Raw genomic sequence first — 20608 nt, 5'->3', positions numbered from 1 at the left:
TTTTTCTACAGTTGTTTTGCAAATACTGATTTACCAACTTTGGAAAATACAAGAGAAAAATCCAAAATTGAAGAGACAGGTCAACAACTCAGGGGAGTATAACTGACTGCATAAACAATTTAGACTTTTCTGCTCCCTTTGATTTTTGCAAGCTTATTTTTACCTGTGTTTTATTGCAAAAGCCTTTCCCATTACTTGACTATTTGTAAAGTTTAGATCCAATATATGAAATCTGCAGCCTCTCTTCATAGACAACATCATTGACAGCTCAATATATTTTTCCCCTTTGGTGGAAAAATGAAAGGAGGCAAAATTCAGAGTTAATGAAGAAAACACAATAGGTACTGAACAATGAACTGCTTTTATAAATTAAAAGTTTTTCTTGCAGGAAGGAGAATGGTGTACACACAGTTCTTGAATCATTTTAAATGGTCATAGGACTTTCTTGAGGACTCCCATAAGCTGTTATTCAGAGCCTTACTAGCAGTGATTTAATGTGGTTTTAAAGTCAGGCTGGCTATGCTGAGGCAGTTATGCCTGATCAGATCAGTATAGTTTACCGTTATAGTGAATAAAGGGCTTTTATATATATACATATATATGTGTGTGTGTGTGATTTTCCAGCCATGGAATAACACCAGGTTATCTGTTCTTGAGGAATTACAGTGACCTCTGGGGCAATGGTATCTGCAGTAAATTGCAATGGCAGGACGATTACATTATCCCTAAATTGTTTCTCATAGATAAGCATCATTTGGCTGGATGTCTACTAGAAAAGATGAACCCACAAAGCTGCCACCAAGTCTGTCAACTGTTGCTGGTGTGGAAAATAGTGGGCCTAGGCATGCTAAGCAGTTTTTAAGACTTGGCTTTTCTCCCAGTATAAGTTATCTCTGCTCCATTGCATATCTCCAGTTTAAGATCAACTCTGTTTTACTTTCATGTTTCCCTTTTGACTCATACTATGTTGCTGCTCAGCCTTCATCACCTTTGGCAGGTGAGCACCACAAGATTCAGTGCTGTATCTGTGACAGCTTTTGTAGGACATTGTAAGGAGATGTGAACTGAAGTGCTGATGACATCCTTTTCCAGTGTATTAATAATACAGCCTTCCAGGATTTGGGCTTTTGGCAAAAACTGGAGTAACTTCAGTACAGCTGTGATTTTCTGCAGGGGTTCTCTGGAGTTTGCAAAATCTTCATCAAAGAATAATTATTTTGTGGAAATACTGAAATAACTGTGTTTGGGTATAAGAAATGCTTTAAGGACCTGACATAGACTGTCATCTCCATTCCCAATCCCCAACAACTACTCTCAGACAGGTAAAATGAGCTGCAGTTTTGAGGTCATGCTGAGTTCATCACTTGAGCCTTGGTTAAGGGCTGTGGTCAAAAAACCCTTCTCTTTGTGAGGATGAAGGCACGGACCCAGAGGTAGAGTGCAAGCTGGTTCGTTTACTGAAAAGATTACACGATATTTATATGCTTCCAAGCAATTAGCCAAGCACATCTGTGTTTGCCTGCAGTTACATCAGGTGAAAGGTCTATCTGATTTTCTTATCAACATCCTCTTTCCAGTTCCGACGTCCTTGTTCCTTGCCAGTTCCAACATCTTCCAAGTACCAGTCAGGGACAGGTCACTCTTAATTGCCTACTATAGTTCCTCCTTCCCATCGTCACTCTTAATTGTCAGCTTTGCTACATTCCAACTCCCACAATTCCCCCTTCTTGTTTTTGCAATGCAGTATACACATCTTTCAAAAGCTTGGGATAACATTCACTGCATACATTGTTGTAAGCAAGGTACAACACATATAATGGCAAAGAGAGCAAGCAAAATGATCATTCGTCCCTCAACCAAAGTCAATAGCCACCCAGTTATGCCCCAATCAGAGAAGAGTGATGATAACCAATCTTTATTATCCTCCCTTAACTTCATTACACTGTCTTTTAATTTATGGATACTTTCATGTATGGATTCTGAATGGTCTGACAAATTCATACAACACATTCCTTCCAAAATTTTACACCCATGTCCACGAGCTAAGAGGAGAAAATCGACTGCTGCTCTATTTTGCAAAGTCGCATGTCTTATAGAGTCAACATCAGTGAGCAATGCAGGGAGAGCAGATGCTGTAGCATTAGTTTGCTTAGCAAGCCAACATCCTAACTTATTCAATGTTGCCAAAGCTTGAGCGCTAGTTATTCTGGGAGCTAAAAATGAAGCAGCTATTGTTTCACTTGGGTTCCAAAAATTTACTTTGTCATCGCAGCTTGGTTGAAAAGCGTGCTTTGACCTTTGAGAACGCAATCCTCATTTATTAATTATCATAGTGTTATTAGGGATAAACATGCCTAAGGTCCCTACTGCACACAGGCCATCCTTTATATGGGATAGCACCCTTTGCCAGGCCTGATCTTGTGGCAGCTGAGGCATGGACTCTGTTTACGGCTACAGACGAAATCCCTTATTGAGTGAGCTTACAGGTTATTATAGTATTCTGCTTAGCGGTTAGTAGCGGTTAGTTCTTTTGGTACTTTTCCATCACAAAACAATTTTATTGATCACGCACTCTTTCAGCCAATCACATTACTGTCCACACACCTTTGCTTGAATAATTATTTCTAAACATAGTTCTTTGCTATCACTACTCATTACAATCTCACTTCCACTTCCCCTTGACTACACATTCTTTATCTTGTCTTAAGCATCCTCCTGTTTCCAAATTTACAGTCCTCAGAAATTGTCTTGATGATCTTTCTTTGGTTCCACCCGATGTTCTTTCTCCAGTTCTTTCTAACTTGTCCTGTTCACTTCTCCCAGGGTTTGTGGCTGATAAAGAGTCCAGATGCCCGGGCTCTCATCCAGGTCTACTGGCGCAGCTTCTTGTGCAGCATTCCCCTCATCTCCCCCTTCTTTATAAACTAAAAAAAACGTTGTTAATAGACTTAGCAAACAAACGAATTATACAAGCAATTAAACAAGGAAGTTTGATTAAAATACACAGAGATTTTTACACAGGTTAATGCGATTTTAATAATGTTTTTCAATCATGCACTGATGCCCTATTCTGACAGCAAACTTTCTAGCCAATTCCAGCTACTCTCCACTCGCAACTTCTGAACTCCGTCCTTTAGGTTTTGAATTGCATCATGGACGGACTCAGAATGATTAGACAGGCTCATGTAACACATTCTGTCAAAGTCTTTACAACCATGTCCTTGAGCTAATAGCAAAAAATCTATGGCAGCTCTGTTTTGAGGAGTAGCGTGTTTGACTGAATCGTTATCTGATGTTAACAGACCATTGCTGTGGGTGAAAGACCTGCGGGGCAGAGGCTGGGTTTCTTCCCGCCTCTCACCGGGAGCAGTGGACCCCGCACCGCCCCGCAGCGCGCATCTTGGCTGGCGCAGCGCGTATCCGCGTCTGCCGGAGCACACAAAGGCGAGAGGCGGGCGAGTATCAGAGCCCTCTGCCCGCGGACAGACAATGGGGGGAGCCCGCCGGAGCCTGCAGCTGCCGCCGCCGGGCGAGTGAGTGAGGTCGCGGCAGCGGGGAGGTGGAGGTGCGCGCCCGTGCTCCGCAGCTCCTTGTCCCGCCGCTGCCACCAGGCGCAGCCCCACTGCCGGAGGGGAGCCCCCGCCGCAGCCTCCGCTCGGCTCCTGCAGGAGCGCCGTTTTCCTGCCCGCCGTCCAGCCCGCGGTTCGCCTCGTGACGGACGGGATGTGGAGCATTCAGGTTGTGGGGCTGGTTCACAGCACTTTGATTTTCCGCTTCTTTTTTAATGTTTTTCCACATATCATGCCGGTCAGGGGGGTAGAGGTGGGCTTCTCTGTCAGGGTCGATTAGTCCGGGATCAAAAGGGTCATCTTTGCCTGGCTCATTTGCTGTTGCAGCCTGTCGGCGGATATCCCACAGATCGATAAGCGCGGGAGGCTGTGTGAGCACCGGCAAAGCTTATGTCTCATGACAGCCAATGCCAGGATCAGGCGGGAATAGATCTGGCTCAGTTTCTGGGTCTCCTGGCCCCTGGTCGAGAGGATCCGGACTGTTCTCATAGACTGAGTGCCATATGGCCAGCAAGTTGGGTGCTGCTGCATCATCTCTTGTGGCTGCGTCCCAAAGGTAGACCCCAGTCTTGTCCCATACTCCCTTCTAATAAATATTAGTTGATGTTGCCTCTGTGGCATGGGCCGAGGCCCATATTAATAAGTCTTTCAGTTTATCTACATTTACAGTAACCCCCTTCTTTGCTAGGAATTTTACTAGTACTCTGTAGACCGATTTGTGCTCGGGGGATGCTGAGTTTCCCATGTTCCCGTTCCCAGGCGCTTACCTCAGTCAGAGGTATTGGTTATTTGCTGCAGCCTTTCGGAGTTCGACAGGGCTCCTCACCGGTAGCCGAGTCACGGCTCTGTCTTGTCCCTGTTTGGGCACCATTTGTGAGGATGGAGGCACGGACCCAGAGGTAGAGTGCAAGCTGGATCGTTTATTGAAAAGATTACACGATATTTATATGCTTCCAAGCAATTAGCCAAGCACATCTGTGTTTGCCTTGCGGTTACATCAGGTGAAAGGTCTATCTGATTTTCTTATCGACATCCTCTTTCCAGTTCCAACATCCTTGTTCCTTGCCAGTTCCAACATCTTCCAAGTACCAGTCAGGGACAGGTCACTCTTAATTGCCTACTATAGTTCCTCCTTCCCATGGTCACTCTTAATTACCAGCTTTGATACATTCCAACTCCCACACTCTTTTTTGCCCCATGGATCTCCATTTTTTTTTTCACAAAGCCATGATCACAGTAATTAGTGCAGCTGTAGTCCTGAAGCTGGATATTTTTGATGCTCTCAGTCTCATTAAGGAAAAACTTCAGGCAACCCTTCCCCCAGTCTGTAGGCAAAGTCTAACCTGTCTTTGTATCAAGACAGTTTTCTACTTCCTAGCCAGAGAATCCTCTTTACAAACCCATGTGTTTAGAAACATTAAATGGGTTTGTACTGACAGAGCCCTGTAAAGAGATTTTATTGAAGAAACAATAGGACCCAAATTATACTAAGAGTTGGTTTGGCAAGCTGTCACAGGAAGCCCCTCATGATACCAAACAGATACTACTTGTCTGGAAAAAAATATTAAATCAAGAGAACTGTAATGCTATGACTTCTTGAGCATGCATGCTGTTACTTTGTTGACACATATCCGGTCATACAGCGTGGTTCATCGCGGTTCATCATTAACCAGGATGCCTCTGACACTTCTGGTGTCCTGATTAGTATTCTCAAGATCATAGCCCTGGTGATAAATCTTTTGTTTATTCATGCCTATACCATCCTTAGATGTATGTCCTGGGTTCAAAATACGATTTGCCTTATCACTATTATTATTGGTGGCAGCAGCAGTGGTTTGTGTTATACCTTAGTTACTGAACTGCTCTTATCTCAACCCGCGGAAGTTACATTCTTTTGATTCTCCTCCTCGTCCCTCTGGGAGATGGGGCAGGAAGAAGGAGGGAAGTGAGTGAGCCACTGTGTGGTTCTGAGTTACTGGCTGGGCTTAAACCATGACAATGCAACACCCCTTCTCAAGCACTGGCAGCAGCATTTACCAGGTCTGAATGAAACAGGCTCAGAAAGAGCCCAAGTCTTTCTCCCAAGTCCCAAATGGATTGAGAAGTCCCTTGGCCACCTATTCCTTTATCTCCTGCTGCTGAGCTCACTGAAAACATGGCCTTACCAGCCATTTCTGCTTGTGTCTCTGCATGGACCTGAAAAATAAGTGCATAGACATTTTTATTAGTGAACCTGGTATCAAGAAGTACTAAGTGCATGGACTATATTGTTCAATTTAACCACTCATTGAGCAGAGATTACATTTTCTAGAAAAGGTACAGGTAGAAGCATGTGGTTAGTCTGCATATGAAGTAGCAGAAAATGTTAGCTGTTTCCACTCCTTGCTTCTAGGACATAGCAATTTAGAAAAAGCATACTGAAGCTGAAAACCTTAGTGTAAAAAGCCTGGGGCTTTGTGCCTTCTTTTTAGCTTTGCTATAGGCAGAATTTTAGAGGTATTGCTAAGGGCTATTGGCCACATAAGTATGTAGAGAGAGAGAAAGCAAAAAAGTGAGAAGAAGTGCAGTTAACCATGTACCTTTCCCCAGCAGGAAAATTTTTGGGGTCAATTTCTGAAGCAAAAGCTAAATTCTAAAAGTAGTCTAGTTATTCTTAAGTGACACAGTACAGTGAGTGGCCTTCCCAGAAACATATATCTTTGCTAATTCAGTCAAAATCTACACAGAAAGGAGCTTCACTACTGATTAGTAACTCTAAATATTTTTTTTTGTTTGTTTTTAGACTTTCTGCCATTTTCAACTTTATGTTTTCTTATTTTCTGCTTGTGGTTTTAGTCTGAGAAATCAGTCCTGTGAAAGGGTTCTTAATTGACAATAGTAGTGATATAATGAAAGGCACCATTTGTCACATCTCTTGGCACATACTTGTGGCTTCCCTTGACGTATTTTCCCAGAGAGTAGATGGGCTGCTCATGCTGCAAACAATGGGTCCCTTTAATACTGTCAAGAAGCAGAACAACTGCTTGCTGCTGCTTGAAGTCATGCCCGAGCCTGAGCAGTACATCAGACTGTGAGTTGCTTGTGTGCAGGGTCTTGCAGCAGTAGTGTGGTCACAGCTGGCAATGGGTTTGTGGGGTGAGCTATTAAAACCTAGATGACTCTGTGATATTCCCCCATTCTGTTTTCTCCCCAAAACTATAGGTTGCCCTGATAGTGGATTCTAAATGTAATTGCTTTTCATGATACTAGATGAAGTATTGTTAGGTGGCAAAGTAACTGAAAGAAAAAAGACTGTCAGAGACAATCTTTGCACCGCATTGTTTACATCAGTGCTGGAAAAAAAGCCATGTGAGCTGAGAAGGGGTAAGTGGAGATCAAAGCTGTGCATGAAAGCTTCTTGAAATCAATGAACAGGACTCCATTGACCCTAGTGAACTTCAGATCAGATCTGAAGAGCCATCACATAACCAGTTCGCTAGTGTGCATTCTCTTTCTTAAAGAAACCAAACCCATGATATTTTACAATTCTTCTCCATGCTTCCCGTATAGTTTTTTTCTTTGTTCTCTTGCTTATAGATTTTTCTCAATGTGTCCAAAAGAATACAGATTTCATCACAAGATTTTGTCAGTTGGTAAAAATAACAGACACCAAAAGGGGAAATATTTGTTTCATCTTCTAATTAAGTGCATGGTGTAACAGAAATACAGAGTTATCTTGGGAGTACATTACAGGTACAGGAGACTATAGATTCCCTGTGTCTTCACTGTGCATTATCTAGTGTCTGTGCTGCTTAGCTACAAAACCTCTCTTCTTAGCTGGAAGGTATCATACCAGAATTAGGTATGAGTGCAAAACTAGGGTACCAATAAGAAATGTGCTTGCTGGAGGTGCTGACAGTAAACTACATCAAATTCTCTTTCTATCTGGGGTAGCAGAAATGAACAGAAACAGTAAGACCAACCTGTGTGTCAGACAGAACTTTCCATAAATTTTGGGCCCCTCACTACAAGAAAGACCTTGAGGTGCTTTGGAACGTGTCCAAAGAAGGGCAATAAAACTGGTGAAGCGTCTGGAGAACAAGAATTATGAGGAGCAGCTGAGGGAACTGGGGTTGTTTAGCCTGGAGAAAAGGAGGCTCAGTAGAGACCTTATTGCTCTCTACAGTTACCTGAAAGGAGGATGTAGTGAGGTGGGTTGGTCTCTTCTCCTAAGTAACAAGCAATAGGACAAGAGGAATTGGCTTCAAGTTGCACCAGGGGAGGTTTAGATTGGACAGTAGGAAAAATTTCTTCTTTGAAAGGATTATCAAGCACTGGAACAGGCTGCCCAGGGAAGTGGTAGAGTCCTCATCCCTAGAGGTATTTAAGAGATGTGTAGATGTGGTCCTTAGGGACATGGTTTAATGCTGGACTTCGCAATGTTAGGTTAATATTTGGACTTGATGATCTTAAAGGTCTTTTCCAACCTAAACTATTCTATGATTCTGTAATGAAATTTTGAAGAGTTTTAAAAGAAATCTGATTTACCCACTGGGAAGCCAATGCAAAGAGTGATGATATGACTGGTCCTGATTCCAGTCAATGATGACTCAGTGGATCAGAGATTATAAATCAGATCTTCCCAGTTGCAGGGAGAAGCCTTTGGGCCACTCTGCAGTGAAAATGAAACAATAGCAATCATGTAGTGATGGAGAAATTATTTTTGGATGTCTCAGGATTGCTTATATGTAATGTGCATGTGTATGTGTATGTTTGTGTGTATGTGTGTGTGTGTACTTGTATATGTAAGCTATCACCTAGGAGTAACACTGAACAAATAATCTTCAGACATATATTTCTGATTATTACCATTCTTGGATACACATAAGTGTCTCTTATGTGAGCTGCACTGCTGTGCTCCTAAAAGGTCCTGGGCCACATCCCACTGAAGTCAGTAAGGCTTTTTGGAATTGACTATGCTGATCTGAAGTATTTAATTAAACACATGAGATAGATACAGTCTGAAAAATCATAGGGAAAGCACATTCCATTTTCCCTTTACAACCAGAGGGTCTTGGTATTTCCTATACAGAAGCTTCTAAAAGGCACTGCATGTAAAGGCACACAAGGTATCTTTCCTTTTCCTGAAGAGCTGAATATGGAAAAGTTAGCAGTAATCAATGGGTTAATGAATCATAAACCAGTTCTTGTCACCTCCACTAACAGAACAAATGAAGATTAAGTTCCTTTGGAGAATCATGATTTTCATTAAATTTATGAACTCCAGAACGGATAAATTCTAATCTCTCATGTCTCTACATTATCCCTATCATGGTTTAAACCCAGTCAGGCAACTCGTTCACTCACTTCCCCCCCTTCTTGCCCTCCCCCTACTCCCGGAGGGACGGAGAGGAGAATCGAAAAGAATGCAACTCCCACGGGTTGAGATAAGAACAGTTTAGTAACTAAGGTATAACACAGATCACTACTGCTACCACCAATAATAATAATGATAAAGGAAATAACAAGGGAAGAGAATACAACACCTCAGCACCAGCCAACCGATAACTCAGCCCCCCAGCCCAACCAAGCTGTGACCGATACCTCCTCCAACCCCGCAGCCTCCCAGCCCTTCCGGCTAACTCCCAGTTACATCCTGGGCATGACGTGCTGTGGTATGGAATACCTCTTTGGTCAGTTTGGGTCAGGTGTCCTGTCTCTGCTTCCTCCTGGCTTCCCCTCCTCCCTGGCAGAGCATGAGGCTCACAAAGTCCTTGGCCAAACCAAAACATCGTTATCAGCTCTGTTCCCAGGCTGAAAGTCAAAACACAGCACTGCACCAGCTACCAAGAAGGAGAAACATGACTGCTACTGCTGAACCCAGGACAATCCCAAAGCTTCTTGATGGGATAGAGCTCTTACAGTCAGGCAATGAAGTGATTACATTAGGTAAATTGGGAAAAGGACAATGGTCTGCACACCAGCTACAGCAGGGCTCTTGTGGACTGGATTATCCTCTGCATGCACAAAATGGATCAGTAGCAGGCAAATTAAATAATGGGCTGCCAGAGGAGTTAATAACTGTAACTCCCAAATCAGAAGCACCGTCCTCTAAAGGAGCAGCCTGGTGCGTTTGTTAGTTACTTGACTTCTTTCCAAAATGCTCAGCAGAGACAGTATCACCACACAGTCAAAAGAAGGACAAAAGGGTGAGATGGGACATGAGAGTAGCTCACTTTGGCAGGTGTATTTTTCTGATGGGGGGAAAAGTCATGAAAAAAAATTAACTGTAAACCTCTGGACTTTCAGAACTGAATCCAGGCATTGCTGTCTGCGGGTCTTCACCCTGCACCTACTAAAAACTGTTATGCAGAGCCTGTCTCAAGGTAGGGCTAGTTGAAGGTTGTTTGTAAAGCTTCCTTGGAAACACAGGACAAAGGACATGTAACTGAAGAGAAACAAATTCATTGTTTTGCTGATCTGGATGAAATGTGAGCTAATTACTCATAGCAAACTTCTCATTCACTATAATCAATTTCTATAAAACTGACTCCTGAAGCCCTGGGACTTTTTTCTTCTTTCTGCCTTATTTTTACCTCAACAGAAATAAAGGACCATTTTACTTGCTTTTAGTGTGTATCCATTTAAGCACTTTAATAGCTCTATCCTGCTTCCATTGAAGCCAGTACAATATTTCATTTATAAGCTAAAACTCTTGGACTGATAGTCATAACTGTCCTTTTCTTGGGCATTGTCGTTTTTGCATGACCTTGACACACACACAAAAAAATCTACCCTGTTAGGGATCTCACTCAAAATCCTTTGGAGTAGCTTAGCTCAGTTAGTCCACACACAAAGCTCAGCTAAGCTTGAGTCACTAAAGAAGCAATGACCACAGACAAGGGACAGGATGGAGTTGCAGAAACTACTCTGCTAATGCAAAGGGAAATAGCTTTTCAATCACTGTTGCCCTAAAGACTTGGAAATGGAAAGATACTTTCTACTCCAGAGCCCTAGATACGGTTTTTTTTGGTCCTCAAATGACTAAATCACCTCATCTGAATGAAAAAAATCCATTAAAAAGCACCTGGAGAAAACAGCATTAAGCTGGGCAGAAAGGGTAATAGCAGCAAACAACATTGTGCAACACTGCAACATGCCACATTTGGGATATTAAGCCCCAAACATGCTGTAAGGCTTATCTTGGAAAGAGCAATACAGTGAAGTAGTGTGTCTGTTATTAGCAGGGATATGAGAGTCTTTCTGTTCCTCTTATAATTGCACAGATTTTGAAACAGCAAAATAATGTGAATTTGCTTTGGCATTGCAGATTCAGAAAGAAAACCATTCTGTATCAAATAAGGCTTCCTGCAACGCCTTGGATTTTCTCTAGCAGTGCCTCATTTAATCACTGCCCCAAGCCAACTACAATTGCTTCAAGAGGGAAATGCCTGCTGGATCAAAACAGTGGTCCACCTAATCCTGTGTCTTGTCTCTAACAGTGACTGGCAGCTTCAGGGAAAAGAGAGGAGAAACTCTTCAATTGTCAGTTATAGGAATACTTCCCCAGGGACCTGATAAGATCACAGCCATAGGTCATATGACTGTGGGTGATGTGAAAATAAATACAATTAAAAAAACATCAGGATTATCAAGGTAAATGGAAGAACCTTTACTTAGAGTGAGAGAGAGGATGGAGGAAGAAAGAGTAGTACTGGACAAACACATGGGGAGATATGTGTTACTAGAGGGCATATTAATAATGTGAATACTCACTTTAGCATTGTTATCAGGACAACAGATGGTAAACCATCAGCAGAACATGAAGGAATCAAACAACCTTCACAGCTCAGTTGAGGCTGTGTCTGTAATTGTTGGCTTTTACCATGTAGTGGAAATTAACAACACCAAAACATACTGGTATGCATTTTCATTCTCCCCTTTATCATTTGTGTATATTCTTATACTTAATAATTAAATACTTATATTTAATAATTTTCCTACTTAAAAAAATAGTAATTTCTTATGTTAATGAAATTTCTTATATTTAATAATTGTTAATAATTCTTAGAAATAGTTTCTAAGTATATTTAATAATGAATTTCTCATATTGAATAATTAATTTCACTTACATGAGTATCATTACCTAGACTAGATGGAAAGATCAAGGTACTGCATTAAACTGGAATTACTGGAGAGGAGCATCCAAAAACCAGACACGAGACCATTTTTGTAGATTTACAATAGATGTTGGTGAGATCAGAAAATGTCTGAATTTTGTTTGCATTGCTCTTGAGCATCTGTGACTGGCATTGGTTGAAGACTGAAGACAATCTTTCTTTCTGTGTGTAGCACATGTATCACAGCACAGTGTGGATCAGATCATAGAATCATAGAACTCTTAGGGTTGGAAAGGAGCTTAAGATCATCTAGTTCTAACACCTCTACCACAAGCAGGGACAGCTCACACTAAAGCATGTCACCCAAGGCTCTGTCCAACCTGGCCTTGAACAGTGCCAGGGATGGAGCATTCACAACTTCCTTGGGCAACCTGTTCCAGTGCCTCACCACCCTAACAGGAAAGAATTTCTTCCTTATATCCAATCTAAACTTCCCCTGTTTAAGTTTTAACCTGTTACTCCTTGTCCTATCACTACAGTCCCTAATGAAGAGTCCCTCTCCATCATCCCTATAGGCCCCCTTCAGATACTGGAAGGCTGCTATGAGGTCTCCATGCAGCCTTCTCTTCTCCAGGCTCAACAGCCCCAACTTTCTCAGCCTGTCTTCATACGGGAGGTTCTCCAGGCCCTGATCATCCTCGTGGCCCTTCTCTGGACTTGTTCCAACAGTTCCATGTCCTTTTTATGTTGAGGACACCAGAACTGCACACAATACTCCAGGTGAGGTCTCTGGAGAGCAGAGTAGAGGGGCAGGATCACCTCCTTCGACCTGCTGGTCACATTCCTTTTGATGCAGCCCAGATACAGTTGGCTTTCTGGGCTGTGAGTGCACACTGAAGCTGGCTCATGTTCATTTTCTCATTAACCAACACCCCCAAGTCCTTCTCCGTAGGGCTGCTCTGAATCTCTTCTCTGCCCAACCTGTAGCTATGTCTGCGATTGCCCTGACCCAGGTGTAGGACCTTGCACTTGGCATGGTTAAACCTAATAAGGTTGGCATCAGCCCACCTCACGAGTGTGTCAAGGTCCCTCTGGATGGCATTCCTTCCCTCCAGTGTATCAACCGAACCACACAGCTTGGTGGCATCGGCAAACTTGCTGAGGGTACACTCAATCCCACTGTCGATGTCAGTGACAAAGATGTTGAACAGGACTTGTCCCAACACCAATCCCTGAGGGACACCACTCGTTACTGGTCTCCAGCTGGACATTGAGCCATTGACCACAACCCTGTGTGCGGCCATCCAGCCAGTTCTTTATCCACCAAGTGGTCCATCCATCAAATTGATGTCTCTCCAATTTAGAGACAAGGATGTCGTGTGGGACAGTGTCAAATGCTTTGCACAAGTCCAGGTAGATGACATCAGCTGCTCTGCCCCTGTCCATCAGTTCTGTAGCCCCATCATAGAAGGCCACCAAATTGGTCAGGCAGGATTTCCCCTTAGTGAAGCCATGCTGGCTGTCACCAAGCACCTTGTTGTTTTTCATGTGCCTTAGCATGCCTTCCAGGAGAGTCTGCTCCAAGATTTTGCCAGGCCCAGAGGTGAGACTGACTGGTCTGTAGTTCCCTGGGTCATCCATTTGCCCCTTCTTGAAAATGGGGGTTATATTTCCCTTTTTCCAGTCATCAGGAACTTCACCTGACTGCCACGATTTTCCAGTTCACACATGGCAGGTGAAATCTTGTTTTGTCTTGCCCTATCTAGGATCATGAACGTCTCCTTGCATTTCTATTGTGTTGGTGCATACTTGAAACATGCTCCCCAAAAGAAGTATGCTTCATTTTTGAATCAAGACAACTTGAATTTTTTGAAGGCTTTTCCTATATGACATGAAAGTCTAAGAATAATCTATAAACCCCCAAATAATTATTTATAACATTTTTAAGTCTGTTGTCCTTTTATAACAGGAATGTTAAATCTACATGTACTTTAAATTGGACTTGACAGGATTCATGTTTACATCTGAATTTAATTTTGTCAATAGTGTGAGGTACCCTGAAGCTGTTTTGGCGGAAAATACCGTGGCCATATAATGATAATCTCATATCGCTGGAAGGCACCTCAAAGGTCATCTATAGTTGCTTCCTCTAGGATGTATTCCTAAGGTGTTCCTACCAGCTGCCTCTTAAAACCTTCAATAATGAGCATTCACAGCCCTTTCCTAGTGAATCCACTCCAGGTCAGCATAGTCTGTACACGTCTAAACATTTCCCTAGCATCTGAAATCCCACTGGAGTCCCTGTGCCTAATGGTTCCTCCTGGCTAGACAGCACCGAAGTCACAGGGATGTAGATGGAATTAGGCTGTCTGGAGATGGCTATGTACAGCTAAAATTATCTTGCAAAATAGCTGAAAAGATCAAATAGATCAATGGACTTTTTAATGGTAATTTGCATTCATAGAGACTACTGTCTGGACACAGAGGACATAAGTCCAGATTCAATATCTTGTTGTGAACTCTGGGAGCAGTTCAAATTACATCTGATATGACCACATAACAATATTTTGAGAATTCTATATTAAGGTTAATATATGAACAGCTCTGGCTCAACACATACTTAAAATAAAGTACATTTTAAAGTAATTATTTGCCCTACAATGAACATTTGCTTCAGATAGATAAAAGTACCCTGAAATTCAGACTTTCTCTATGTAGATTCTAAACATTTCTCATTGCTATTTCATAATTTTATTCAGTGGCTGTTAATGCTCCTAGATAAGCTGGTTTCTAAATGGCGTAGGAAATGTTGTACCCATACTTTCTTCTTGGCATTTCAAGAAAGTGTGTTAATACTATTGCTACTGCTAGTGAAAAGTCAGCTGCAGTTCCAAGGAGCCTTTTAAAAGCTGGCTTGGAGATGCAAAGGCATCTCCTCCAACACATGGTCTGCTGCTGTTACTGGAGGGGGAAAACCCGGGAGAAATACCTGTTTTGATTATATCCTCCAGCCTTCAGAAGCCACTCGCCACTCTTTGTATATTCATTTCAGCCCAGCCCCATTTCTTCTCCTGTAAGACTGAACAGTTCACATGCCTTTCAGGGTTATGCTACAAGTTGAATTGGGGAAAAGTTCTTCAAACCAAATAAATAACCACTAAAAATTTTAAGAATAGCACTGGAATATGTGGCTTTTTCTAATCTAAGGTTTTCATGCTCAGTGAAAGAAGTCAATGATAGTCAAGAAGTCAATGATACTCAAACATACCATTAAGTAAATGAAAGTTCCACCACATCCCCTTCTATTTCATATGTCCTGAATCTAACTGCCTCATTTCTGCATCTGACTGGGAACCTTTGAAATGCACCTACAGCAGTCACTGCATCATTTGTTGGCATTATTAAAAGAATCTTCTCAAAATAGAAAAGCAAGCAATGGGGCATTGTGTTTCATAGAACTGATCTTTATCTCAGAGATTTTACAATCCAATTTCCTTCATGCATTCTGTGCTCCACTGGGGCCTTTTATGTGAGGCATTCACTAGAATAACAGTGTATTTCCATTTGTATCTCTTTTGTTGCACATAAAAATCTCAATTAGTATTCCAATCCACTGTCAGCCTCTACCTATTTAATGAACTTTCATCCACTTCCATGTTCCTTAAGTTTTATTAACTAAAATAGACTTATTAGTTTAGCATTTATTAAATGGTTTTGGAATGAAAATATTCTTTCTTTGAAAGTTTTTATTAAGTCAGTAAACAATAATCTCTGAGTCCAGTCCAAATATTCTAGTACTTTATCATTGTTTTGCATTTTAGTGTAAGACCTAGTAAAGAATTATGCCATAGTTTTAAGTTGTCCTGAAACTGCATTTTTTTTTTTCTCTTTTGTCCTGAAACTAGTATTTTCCTTGGCGTTGAATCCCAAGGAGAATTCCATTCACAGATCTTGACTATTTAACAGGAATGATAACACAAAATACTATTCAGATAAATCAGTGGGGGATTTGTAGGACCGTCTCTCCTCCAAATGCAGTGACTGAATCTTGCTTTACTATTCTGCCTTTGAGCTCAGGAAACAAGGTAAACATCCAAATATGTATTTCTTACTCTCAGACTATGTACAGCTTTGTGTTCAGCAAAGAGAATTTTCTAAATTTTTCTGGAAGCATCTTCTGAGACAGATTTCAGTATGATGACACTTTACTGAACATTTTGCCAAGGTCTCAGGATTTGTGTGCTACTTAACTTACCATGGCCTTTTGCTAAGTTCAAGCTGGTGTGTGACCTCAGTTGAGACATGATTTCCCTGAATGCCCACTTTGTTTGTTACAATGCAGTCTTTTGACACTTGTCCCTACTTTTTATATGAATGAGTTTATCTTCTATGTTGATCTTCCTTAAGGACCCCTGAAGATTGAGCTGTGTGCTCAATGCTGTGCATTCACAATATTTGCTCTCAAATACCCTAGACAACTGAAATCCTTAGCCCAAAAGGCTAGTTTCCATTAATTCCCTGTACAATACTGGTATATAAAAGATACACCTTCAATGAGTAATTCAGAGGAACAGCCTAGCTTAGACACTGTGCCTTTCCTTTTGGAGGAGGGGGTGTCTCTCCATGTTTGGTATGTTAAGGTTTGGCCACCTAATTACAAAGGCAGGATCTCTCTCTAGGTAGGTAGTTTGTGGAGCTGAGTAAGATGCATTGCAACTCATAAGGATCAGAACAGTTTACTTGTGAGGAATTGATAGAGGTGTTCAACCAGCAGCTAATGAGAGAGCAGGACTGATGGTAGCAGTGGAGAAGCATGGATGTTATGTTGACATTCTCATATGGCAATAATTTAGCACTTTGCTTAGTAATTCTTTTTTGGTATCTTAGATTTGCAACACAAACTGTCCCATGGCTTTCTGTTCTGTCTGCTTTAAATAAATTTCTTACAGTATGCAGCCAAAAATGAATGTAAAATAGGATTGGAGCCACATGAATAGAAATCTCTTTTGAATATGCTCCTGGATTCTTTTATAAATTGTTTTGTTCCTCACATACTTTATTAGGTTTTTCTGCCAAAACCAAACAAACAAGCAGAAAAGAAGGTAGTTGTAAGAGATGCCCGACCACTACTTTCACAAAGAAAAGAAATGGTGATATATCTATTGCATTAACTCTCTGGAACCTGTGGGATGTGCACTGGAAAGATGATTAACTGCAGTTAATGGGTAGTTCTCTTCTGTAGACTGGCTGAGATTTTCAAAGCTGCTTAGTAGAAACGTCCAGCAGTTTCCAGTTCTGTAAATAAACATACAAGTTATTTTTAAATTCACTTGTTTAAAAGCATATGACACTGTGCTTGTGTTCTTTTCCCCTGAAGGACCTCTGCAGCCAGCATGTTACAGCAAAATCTGAGAAAAAATGAAGATATTTATACCTCTGGCAATGAAAGAGAAGATGCTTTTTGCTGTGATTTATAGAAACTGACGTTAATCTCTATTGCTTTATACTACACTCACAATAAACAGCTTTGGAGATTGATTAAAGAGTCTGGCTGCAGCTTTCACTCAATTTCAACAGCTCTTTTTGCTCCATAAACTCAAAAGCAATATAGATTATGCCTTAAACAAAGCCCTTGATATCCATCTCTAGAAGCATTTACTATTTTCTGGGCTTTGCATTAAAAGTTATACATGCATATGTGTTCATGTGTAATTTCAGGCTTTTATAACAGAGTTTCTTCCACAACAAATGGAAAACCAAAATCAGCTAAATGCACAGTTCTGGACCTCTCTTCTTCTCCTTGCCTATTCCCATGCCCCAAGCTTAATTGCTGATAATGGACATATTACCAATTACCGGTGTTTTTTAAAATCCCACATGAATGAAAAAACAGCTCTCTCCAGCCTCAGCGACATTTCCTTCGCCTCCAATAGCATCAGAGAATGGTGCCTCCATGCAAAAGAGTTTTTGTCTCCATGACTTTCTCCTGTTCTGTTACTGACTCTTCTTAATGTCCCTCTTTATTTTTAACCCCTTTTAAAAGAGCATTTAAAATTTTCAGAATTATGTCACCTTTTGTTTCTACTGTTTTCAGCCATGCCAATTGCTCCTCATCCCTTGCTTGCCATTCAGTCCAGTGCCAGCCCTATGTTTTTGTATTCTCCAAGGCAAATCCGATCTCTTTTTGGACTTCAGCATTTTGCATGTTTTCGTTATCACAAATGCTGGCTTCCAAGTTTCTCCGGCTATATGTGAGAATGGTGTTCAGCTTTGGTCCTATCTTCTTATCTCCTATCTGGACTTCTCAAAATCCCATTTTGCAGTTCTCCAGTGAAAACTTGTCATATGCACCTGGATAAATAAAATCTCTTCTTTTCTAGCTTTTCACCTGCTGTTCTTAGATCCCTTTAATGAATAGTTACAACGAAGAGTATGCACTTCTTGGTTGCAATGTTAATCTATTCACATCCTTCTCTGCCTTCCTGTCACACTTCTACTAATTAATCTCATTGACTATGTCTCTGTCCCAATGTGCTTAATGAATCTGCACTACTGATTCACAAGTTTGTGCCTGTATTTATCTGACAACGTGCTCCTATCCCATGTTAGGCCATGAGAGGTTTCCTACAGTCCCACAAGCCTCTTCAAGCACCCCTAGAATCTCTGAGATGAACATACCTCTTTCTGAGCTGATTTAAATTTCTTCTTTTACCTACCCAAAATTACATAAGCTAATTAAAGAAATTAAAGAAATGCTCTTACTGAAGGACTATTAAAATGTTGCTTTTCTTTCTCCTGTGTTGTTAGTCACTGACTGCATGGTAGTGACCACCTTGCAAACTCCTGAGGGCTGATTATGGCTATTTGGACTTGCATAGAATAGATTCGAGTACTGATAAAAATAACAATCCCCCCCCCCAAAAAAAAACAACAAACCAAACCAAAAAAACAAAACCACAAAAAGCAAACAAAACAAACAAACAAACAAACAAATAAATTCAAAGGGCAGAACAAACTGTGGGGAATGTTGCACAAGAAGCTGCGCCAGCAGACCTGGACAAGTGCTCAGACATCTTGACCCTCATCAGCTACAAACCATGGGAGTCAAGATGATCTGAAAACAGAACACTGAGATAATTTCTGAGAAATGTAAATACTGAAACAGGAAGTTGCTTAAGACAAGACAAAGAATGTGTGTTCAAGGATAATGGGAATGTGTATTCAAGGAAAATGGGAACTAACGATGTAGCAAGAAGTGGTAGCAGAGAAACCTGTTTGTATATCTGGTTAAAAATAGTCGCTCAATCAAAGGTGAATGAACAATAATGTGATTGGCTGAAGGGGCACATGATCAGTAATGTCATTAGCCGGAAAAGCACATGGTGTGTGCTTGATGAAGAAACGTTTCATGATGGAAAGGTACGGAAAAGAACTAACCACTACTAACCCTTACTAACCACTAAGCAGGGGTCTATAAAAGTCTGTAAGCTCACTCAATAAATGATTTCTGTTGCAACACAACTGCAGTCCGTGCCTCCATTGCCACAACAAGACAGAATGAATAAAAGTCAAAGTTGAAGGAAAGGAAACACGAAACTTTATTTCAAAACCAGCCATATTGGTTGAAGAAATACATCTGTACCTTATCTCCATCAAAGAGAGCAAAATCTTAACATCTGAATATCCTTGACATCAAAGAAGTGGGTGGCAAATTTAGCAAGTCCTAAGTTAGGAGCTCTCTCTACAGAAGTAGAAGATAAATCTGAATTTCATATCTCAAACCTTCTCCTTCAAGTTCTTTTTTTTTTTTTTAAATAGAAGATGTTGGGGTTAGAAATTTATGGCTCTGTTGCAAGAAAGTTCAGTGTGATGACATGGGTGGTTTTGTGTCCCTTGAGCAGGGATAAATTGAAAGCATCTGCTACTGTCTGAACTGACTTGTACAACTGAATTGTGTAACGCATCTACTGCTGCTCTTCTTCATCTACCTTGTTTCTGAAGGAGAGTAAACAACAGAAAAAATATTTTCTGTTTCATGTCTGATGATCATCTTTCCTCTTAAAAATATGGCACAGGCAGGTTGATGCAACTCTTTCAGCAACTGTACCAAGTCCTTCAATGCATGATATAAACCCACAAAAGAACAGTTGTATCCCCACTACTGACTTACACATGGTGCTTTGGTAGCTGTACAACATATACTGATGTAATCTCCACCAGAAAGCTACTTTACTCTAGGAACTCTCTATTCTGAATCTTTAGAATATTCACATAAAGGAAGGGGTAATTCTGTAACAGCAGGAGAAATGCTGCAAAACTCTAGTGTTTTCAGGTCTTGGACCTCAGTGGATGGAAAGTGTTGGATGACTGAAATGCAGGTAACTTGGTCTTGTGATAGGATTGCTTGATAAATCAGAACCATAATCCATTATCCACTGAATGGATAATTCAGCTATCAGTATGGGTTGAGGCAGAGACATGCAGAAGACTATCCTGACTGTACCCAAGCTAGAATGAATCTATTAATTTCTGCTGCTAGGGTTCCTAGAGCTGGATGTTAGCAAAAAGCATGATCATGCCTGTGAAGCTGCTGTATTACATAAAGGTAGTCAAGGAGAAGGATGTTTCTATCTAATAAATATTAAAACCACAGATAACTGTTAATAAGAAAAAGCCAGTTCCGATCAGGCAGTTGTGAGATACAAAGATGTACTATAGTTAGAAGTAGCAGGAGGGAACAGTCCCAACACTGTACTTTGTGAGTGCCAATTGAAATAAAGCCTTTTCCATTGCATCTTTCAAAGCAATCTATTCTATTAGATGTGACCTGTGTTCTTGGGTGTGAGCAAGAATGCAACATTCTGCAGAAAAAGAATACGTGATTAAAACAGGCAAGGAGGAACCACCTCCTTCCCAGAACAAACGCAGACAAAGAAAGCC

The 20608-nt window shown here is 41.1% G+C and overlaps 1 long non-coding RNA gene across 1 annotated transcript in view; it reads left to right on the top strand.

Annotated features, from left to right (window-relative positions):
* The first annotated feature begins 7621 nt into the window (after window positions 1–7621).
* The window catches only part of LOC133273976 (uncharacterized), a 929536-nt gene continuing 916549 nt past the window's right edge, over window positions 7622–20608 (top strand). Inside the window, exon 1 of the long non-coding RNA XR_009744997.1 lies at window positions 7622–7759. This is a non-coding gene — a long non-coding RNA (uncharacterized LOC133273976). The remainder of the gene's footprint in view (window positions 7760–20608) is intronic.

The sequence above is a fragment of the Pezoporus flaviventris genome, unplaced genomic scaffold (genome assembly GCF_033815535.1).
Source record: "Pezoporus flaviventris isolate CSIRO_AGI_PZ_B2104156 unplaced genomic scaffold, CSIRO_AGI_Pfla_v1 ptg000001l, whole genome shotgun sequence".
NCBI lineage: Eukaryota > Metazoa > Chordata > Aves > Psittaciformes > Psittacidae > Pezoporus > Pezoporus flaviventris.
Note: the sequence above shows the minus strand (reverse complement) of the source record. Positions and strands in the feature narration are given on the sequence as shown.